This window comes from Lathyrus oleraceus, chromosome 5 (genome assembly GCF_024323335.1).
Source record: "Lathyrus oleraceus cultivar Zhongwan6 chromosome 5, CAAS_Psat_ZW6_1.0, whole genome shotgun sequence".
Classification (NCBI taxonomy): Eukaryota; Viridiplantae; Streptophyta; class Magnoliopsida; order Fabales; family Fabaceae; genus Lathyrus; species Lathyrus oleraceus.
In genome coordinates this window covers 472,827,284-472,835,762 of record NC_066583.1, presented here as the reverse complement: position 1 = coordinate 472,835,762, position 8,479 = coordinate 472,827,284, and the positions used below count along the sequence as shown (strand labels likewise).

General features: G+C 40.6%; 1 pseudogene; it reads left to right on the top strand.

Moving 5' to 3' along the window:
• The first annotated feature begins 7,735 nt into the window (after positions 1-7,735).
• Positions 7,736-7,835, top strand: LOC127089298 (uncharacterized; annotated as a pseudogene).
• Positions 7,836-8,479: the final 644 nt, after the last annotated feature.

Sequence of the window (8,479 nt, the reverse complement as noted above, 5' to 3'; positions counted from 1 at the left end):
GGCCAAGTGCTATGGTGGTGATTAATCCACCAATTATAAAAGTTTGCCGGCCTCTAGCACATAAGGTGCGGATATGATGAAATAGAAAGGAGGCGGCGTTTACCTGAGTGTCTGGTTCGAAGACGCACTGGAGGAAAAATAGCTCCTTTGAGTTGACCTTGCTGTTGTTTGGCCTTCCAAAAACTGTGTTTTGCAAGATGCGGATAAAGTACCGGATGGTGGGGTTATGTATATGGGAGAGAAGGAGCTCTTCCCAGTTGTAGGTATCTAAACCGGAAATTTTCTTAAAAAGGCCGAAAACGCCAACTGTGTTCCAGTTTGAGGTTGGAGGGATTCTGGCGTGCAGCAGACCTTCTGTGGGAAATTGTAGCATGGTACTCAATTGGTTTTGGGTTAGGGTATACTCGGTGTTAAACATACGGAAGGTTGCGGTACCGGTTAGAAATTCGTCTTCACCGGCGGGAGTGGTGTAGTCGTATGAACTTAAGAATTCTAAGGTTAGGGATGGGTAGGTGGGTTGATTATGAGTGCAAAGGAAGGTTAAGTTGGCTTGACGGAGCATCCATTCGATACCTTGGAGTAATCCTAATTGTTGCAAGCAAGTTAAATCGGGGTACCTGGTGGAAACGACGCCGCGCTGTTGGAAACGCTCGAATTGCTCTCTCTGATAATTGTCATCTTCGGATCGGAAGATGATATTTCCGAAATTCTGATTTCCCGCCATTGTGATGAATTTTGGAAGGGGTGATTTGGAAAGAAAAAGAAATGTATTTGATAGGAGAGAATGGTTTGTGGTGAATGAAGGGAGGTTTGGTGGGTATTTATAGGAGAAGAATTTGGAAGGTGGAAAGAAAAAGTGGTTGAAAAGTAATTAAGTGTGGTTGAATGAAAATTAATGGGGAAAGTAAAAAGTTAAAAGGTGTAACGTTCGTCTCCAACGGCTCCTTAACGTTCACTAGTCTGAGGAGTGTTACGCTCGTCACAGGGGTGTGACGTTCGTAACATGCAATAGGCGTGCCGTCCGTTATGGATTGTGTGACGCCCGTCACACATTCCTTTTTGGCAAAGGCTTCTGTAGCGTTTCACAGAATTACTTAGGTAATGAATTTTATTTTTGTTATTTATTTTGTTTTGTTCTGCTTATGATTGGTTTATTCTGTAATTTAATTTATCGTGCATGCTTAATCTGCTTTGCATAATAATAAGTCATAGGTAGCAACAGTAGAGCATAATAGCTATTGCATAATAAAATTAAATAAACAGCTTCAATAAAATGATCATAATGTAATACAGGAAAGGAAAACAATGAAATGAAAGAGAAATAAATGTGAACATGAATTCAAATAACATTAATGAAAAATCTAACTTAAAACTAAATAACTTAGAAAAATAACTAAGTTCTATCCCTCTGTACGATCTCTGGCCTGAGGAGCGAAAGAGTTAACATGATGTAGCAACTCGTGAAACTGATTCGTCATACTGCTCATGTATCCTAGAACTTCGTGTCTCATGTTAGTAAATTCTCCTCTAAGGGCGTCTTGTTCTGACATCAAAGCTTCAATGGCGGTGTGATAATCAGTTCCGGGCATATGATGCCGGAGGTCGGATATGGCTGATTCTTCGGTCTGAACAGGCTGAGGAGGAGGGTCTACATCATAATAGCCGGATGGTGTCTGAGGGTCAGATTCAGCATGAGGGATCTGGTCATCATAAGTCTCATAGTCATCACAAATCTCATAGTCCTGGATGGATTCAGTGGATCTAGCAGGAGTCGGGGTTTCGTTCAGGTTGTAAAGCCAGTTACTGCGGTTATGAATGCTAGTCCTAGGATCGGGCATGGTGAATAGGCAGAGAACTTGGTTATTAATTATAAGCTCAAACTCGTCAGTCCCAAGGTTTGCTATGAACATAGTGTTGAAGAGGAAGGGTATACTTATAGTAGTAATGCCACAAAAAGGGCTTAGGTCAAGCATAGACTGACGTAATCCAATGGCATTACCTATCATAGTTATCAAACCGCCTATTCTAATGGGTGCTCTCTCATCCTGGATAAGGTGGTCCAAATTAGCTAACATAAAAGTGGCACCGTTCACTGGACGGTTCTGGGAAGCACAAAATATGATGAAGAGTTCATCACGTGAAACTGAAGTACTATTTGGCTTCTTCCCAAATAAAGTGTGGGTCAGGATCTTATGGAAATAGCGAAAAGCCGGGTTGTGTATGTTTCCAGAGAGAAACTCATGTTCTTCGGGCTCATCATTTCCAGTCAGCTTACCCCAAAAGTGTTCAAGTTCTCTATGTTCAAAAAGTTCTTCCTGGCTTACAGTGAATGTATCAAAGGAGGTAGGAAAACCCAAAGGTTGGTAAAGTCTCTAATATTAAATTGGTACTCCATATTGAACATTCTGAACTGGATAAAACCTCTGCTAATTCCTTTTCCATGGCTGGGTAGATAGATTAATGAGCTAAGGAATTCTAGTGTGAGTCTCCGGTAGGTGGTGAAATGTCTCAGGATAGGGGATGTCTCCCATCCTATCTGATTCAGCAAATACAGGACACTCTGTCTCAGTCCAAGGGCAGTCATAGCCCAATCATCAGCATATAAACTAGGTAGCATCTCTCTAGCGGCTAGTTCTTCAAACTTTTGTTTCTGAGCCATTCCTCTGAACTTGATACTCATACGATCAAAATGTCCCATTTGGTTAGTGTTAGCTAGAGAAAAGAAAACATGAGTTTTAGTCAGGATTTGGCCAAATGCCGAAAGAAGAAAAAAATTATTATTATATATATATATATATATATATATATATATTTTTTTTTTGAATTAAAATAAATCAGGAATTAATACTAAACAGAAATTAAAAGAATAATTTAGGAAAGAAAAAATAGGAAAATGATAATAATAGAATAAGAAAATAATTGTGGGTTGTCTCCCACTAAGCGCTTTGTTTAAATGTCGCAAGCTCGACAAAGAAACTGTTAAATATAATCTATAGGTCCTGGGGGCGTTTCGTCTAAGTGTAGGATTTGCGAATCCTCGTTGGTTTCCGCATAGTGATAGTGTTTCAGACGTTGCCCGTTTACGGTGAACGGTTCTGTAGATTTTCCTTTTATTTCTACCGCTCCACTGGGAAAGATTTTAGTGATATGAAAAGGCCCTGACCATCTGGATCGTAGTTTTCCCGGGAATAACTTTAGTCTAGAGTTAAATAAAAGCACTGCGTCGCCTTGCTTGAAGATTTTCCTTGATATACGCTTGTCATGCCATTGTTTTGTTCTTTCTTTATAGATTCTGGCGTTTTCATAGGCGTCTCTTCTGAGTTCCTCTAATTCATTTATGTCAAGGATTCTCTTTTCACCGGCGGCCTTATAGTTCAAATTTAGATTTCTAATAGCCCAATAGGCTTTATGTTCTAACTCTACCGGGAGGTGACAGGATTTTCCATAAATGAGCTTAAATGGGGTCGTCCCTATGGGGGTTTTATAAGCAGTTCGGTATGCCCACAAAGCTTCTGGTAATTTCAATGACCAATCTTTCCTTGAAGTGGCGACCGTTTTTTCTAGTATTTGCTTGATTTCTCTGTTAGATACTTCCACTTGTCCACTGGTTTGAGGGTGGTAAGGTGTCGCTATCCTATGTCTCACTCCATATTTAAATAATAGTTTTTCGAGTACCTTGGATATAAAGTGTGATCCACCATCACTGACTACTATTCTTGGGATGCCAAATCTCGGAAATATTATATTTTTAAAGAGTCTAGTTACTACTCGGGTGTCATTTGTTGGAGAAGCTATAGCTTCGATCCATTTTGATACGTAGTCAACTGCCACGAGTATGTATTTGTTACCGAAAGAGGATGGAAAAGGTCCCATGAAGTCTATCCCCCACACGTCAAAAATCTCTACTTCCAAAATACCTTTTTGCGGCATTTCGTCACGTCTAGATATGTTTCCCGTGCGTTGACATCTGTCACACTCCTTAATAGCCGCATGTACGTCCTTCCATATAGTTGGCCAATAAAAGCCAGCTTGTAGGATTTTAGAACAGGTCTTGGATGTACTTGTGTGTCCACCATAAGGAGCGGAGTGGCAGTGTTGGATTATATTTTCTACCTCTTCTTCGGGTATACATCGACGGAAAATACCATCGGGGCCTCTTTTGAAAAGTAAGGGATCATCCCAGTAATAGTGTTTTATATCGTGGAAGAATCGTTTCTTCTGCTGGTAAGATAAAGTAGGTGGGACTATTCCGGCAGCTAAATAATTGACGAGATCAGCGTACCATGGTGTGGCAGATATAGCTAAGGTGGTTTCTACTTGCATGTCGGAGTTGTTCTCTTCCAAAGTAGCTATAAGTTTGTCATACGAGAAATCATCATTAATTGATGTTCTTTCCGGTTCAAGGTTCTCAAGCCTAGAGAGGTGGTCTGCTACTACGTTTTCAGTTCCTTTCTTGTCCTTGATTTCTAAGTCGAATTCTTGTAGCAACAAGATCCATCTTAGGAGTCTAGGTTTAGCATCCTTTTTTGTTAAAAGGTACCTGATAGCAGCGTGATCAGTGTAGACTATTATTTTGGCTCCTACCAAGTAAGAACGAAATTTATCTAGCGCAAATACCACTGCTAGGAGTTCTTTCTCGGTAGTGGCGTAATTCATTTGCGCTTCATCCAGGGTTCTGCTTGCGTAATATATAACGTGAAGCTTTTTATCCTTTCTTTGTCCTAAAACAGCACCTACAGCATAATCACTGGCATCGCACATTATTTCAAATGGTTCATTCCAGTCTGGTGTCTGCATTATGGGTGCGGAGATCAATGCTTGTTTAAGAGTTCGAAATGCTTTTAAACAATTATCGTCGAATATGAATTCAGCATCTTTCATCAACAGTCCGGTTAAAGGTTTAGTTATCTTAGAGAAGTCTTTGATGAATCGTCGGTAAAAACCGGCGTGTCCTAAAAAACTTCGTACTTCTCTCACGGTTCTTGGGGGTTGAAGATTTTCGATTACCTCTATTTTGGCTTTGTCTACTTCAATTCCTCTGTTCGAGATGATGTGTCCTAAAACAATTCCTTCTTGTACCATAAAGTGGCACTTTTCCCAATTAAGTACTAAGTTTACTTTTACACATCGCTCAAGAACTCTTTCCAGGTTTTCAAGGCATTCTTCGAAACTTTGTCCGTATACAGAAAAGTCATCCATAAATACTTCCATGATGTTTTCGAGAAAGTCGGCGAAAATTGCCATCATGCATCTTTGAAAGGTTGCAGGGGCATTACACAGACCAAACGGCATTCGTCTATAAGCGAAGGTACCAAAAGGGCATGTGAACGTTGTCCTTTCTTGGTCATCAGGGTGAATTGGTATTTGAAAGAAGCCTGAATAACCGTCTAGATAACAGAAATGTGAGTGTTTTGCTAATCGTTCTAACATTTGGTCAATGAATGGTAAAGGGAAATGATCTTTTCGGGTTGCTTTGTTTAGTTTCCTATAGTCAATGCACATTCTCCATCCCGATTCGATTCGTTTAGTTATAGTTTCTCCTTTTTCGTTTTCAATAACGGTTATGCCTCCTTTCTTTGGTACAACGTGTACAGGACTAACCCATTTGCTATCAGATATAGGATATATAATACCTGCTTCCAATAACTTGGTTATTTCCTTCTTTACTACCTCACTCAGGATCGGATTTAGTCTTCTCTGGTGTTCCCTAGAGGTTTTACAGTCTTCTTCTAACATGATGCGGTGCATACAAATAGAAGGACTTATTCCTTTAAGATCGGTGATGTGGTACCCTAGTGCGGTTGGATACTTCCTTAAGATATGTAGGAGTTTTTCTGTTTCGAGTCTTCCTAGGTCTGCATTAACTATCACAGGTCGTTCAAGTTCTAAGTCTAGGAATTCATATCTCAGATTTTTGGGAAGTGTTTTCAGGTCAGGGGTTGGTTTGTTAAGACATTGCGTAGGGTCCGGTGTTATTGCTAAACATTGGTTAGATTTGTCTTCTAAAAGATAGTCTGATGATTTGTCTTTTCCTAACTCTGCTTCTTTTATGCATTCATCGATGATATCCATGAAGTAACATGTATCTTCTATTGCAGGTGCTTTCAAGAATTTGGAAAGAATGAACTCAATTTTCTCTTCACCTACTTCGAAGGTGAGTCGTCCTCGTTTTACGTCTATGATTGCACCGGCAGTTGCTAAGAACGGTCTTCCTAGTATAATAGGTGTAATATCATATTCTCTAATGTCCATAATTGTAAAATCAGTGGGGATGTAGAATTGACCTATGCGTACGGGAACGTTTTCAAGGATTCCTACAGGATATTTGATGGAACGATCTGCTAGTTGCACAGACATTTTGGTTGGTCTTAATTCTCCCATTTCCAGTTTCTTACATATGGATAAAGGCATAACGCTAATTCCGGCTCCTAAATCGCATAAAGCTTTGTCGATGACAAATTTTCCTATGTGACAGGGTATAGAGAAACTACCCGGATCCTTGAGTTTAGGAGGCATATTTTGGATTATAGCGCTACATTCGGCAGGGAGTGTAACGGTTTCGCTATCCTCAAGTTTCCTTTTATTAGAAAGAATTTCTTTTAAGAATTTAGTATATGAGGGCATCTGCGTAATAGCTTCGGTGAACGGAATTGTAACGTTTAATTGTTTAAGGAGATCAACAAATTTTCTAAATTGGCCCGCATCTTTGGTTTTAACAAGCCTTTGAGGGTATGGGATAGGTGGTTTGTAAGGTGGTGGAGGTACATAAGGTTCCTTCTTTTATAGGGTTTCCTTATTACTCTCTTCCTTTTCCTTAGGTTCACTTTCCTCAGTTGATTTCTTAGGGTTTTGGTTTTCTATCCTTGGATCAGACGGTCCTTCCACTTCCGTTCCACTTCTTAATATAATTGCATGAGCTTGGCTTCTCGGATTAGGTTGGGGCTGTCCAGGGAACGTACCAGTTGGGGCAGCAGTAGGTGCTTGTTGTTGGGCTACTTGTGATATTTGTGTTTCCAGCATTTTGTTATGGGTAGCCAAGGCATCTACTTTGCTTGCTAGTTGTTTAAGTTGTTCGCCAGTGTGTATGTTCTGGTTTAAGAAATCTTTATTGGTTTGTTGTTGGGAAGCTATAAAGTTTTCCATCATGATTTCCAAGTTGGATTTCCTAGGGGTGTTATTGTTAGGCATGGATGGATTCGGTTTCTGATATCCCGGAGGTATAGATGGGGCTTGATTTGGAGACTGTCCAGGTGCGTACAAAGCATTATTGCTCTTATATGAAAAGTTTGGGTGGTTCTTCCAATTTGGGTTATAGGTGTTCGAATAGGGGCTTCCTTGAGCGTAGTTCACTTGCTCTGCTTGGATTCCAGTCAAGAGTTGACATTCCGCAGGAGTGTGTCCTTGGATTCCACAGACCTCGCAATTCTGAGTTATAGCAACTACGGCGGCTGGGGGTGATAGGTTTAAACTTTCAATTTTCTGGACCAAAGCATCCACTTTTGCATTAACGTGATCAAGGTTACTTATCTCGTACATGCCAGTTTTCATTTGAGGTTTTTCCACCGTTGTTCGTTCGGTTCCCCACTGATAGTGGTTTTGGGCCATGCTCTCGATAAGCTGGTATGCATCAGCATAAGGTTTGTTCATTAGTGCACCACCTGCAGCGGCGTCTATTGTTAACCTTGTGTTGTATAAGAGACCATTATAAAATGTGTGAATTACTAACCAGTCTTCCAAACCATGGTGTGGGCAAAGTCTCATCATGTCTTTGTATCTTTCCCATGCTTCGAAAAGAGACTCGTTGTCTTTCTGTTTAAATCCGTTTATCTGGGCTCTTAACATAGCTGTTTTGCTTGGCGGAAAATATCGGGCAAGAAAAACTTTCTTCAACTCGTTCCAGGTGGTGACTAAGTTGGAAGGGAGAGATTGAAGCCATCTTCTAGCGCTATCTCTTAATGAGAAAGGAAAAAGACGAAGTCGAATTGCCTCTGAAGTGACACCATTAGCTTTAACAGTATCAGCGTATTGGACAAATACGGATAAATGAAGGTTTGGATCCTCGGTAGGATTTCCAGAGAATTGGTTCTGTTGCACAGCCTGCAACAGCGAAGGTTTGAGTTCGAAGTTGTTTGCTTCGATTGCGGGCGGAGCAATACTTGAATGCGGTTCATCTTGCGATGGAGCGGCGTAATCTCTAAGAGCACGAGCTGGTTCTGCCATCTCGGGTGGAAGAAGAAGATCTTTGAGATCAGGAAATTCGATAGGAGGGAGATTGTTTTCAGCACGGTATTCCCGAATTCGTCGTAAGACTCGGAGATACAGTTCGATATCGTTGATTCGTAAATAGAGTGGTTCGCCTTGTGAGCGAGTGCGTGGCATACAAATCAACGAAAGAAAGAATAGAAGAAAAAGAAACCTTAGTCTCTACAGCGTAACGGAAGAGTTACGATATCGATTAAATAAAAGTCCCCGGCAACGG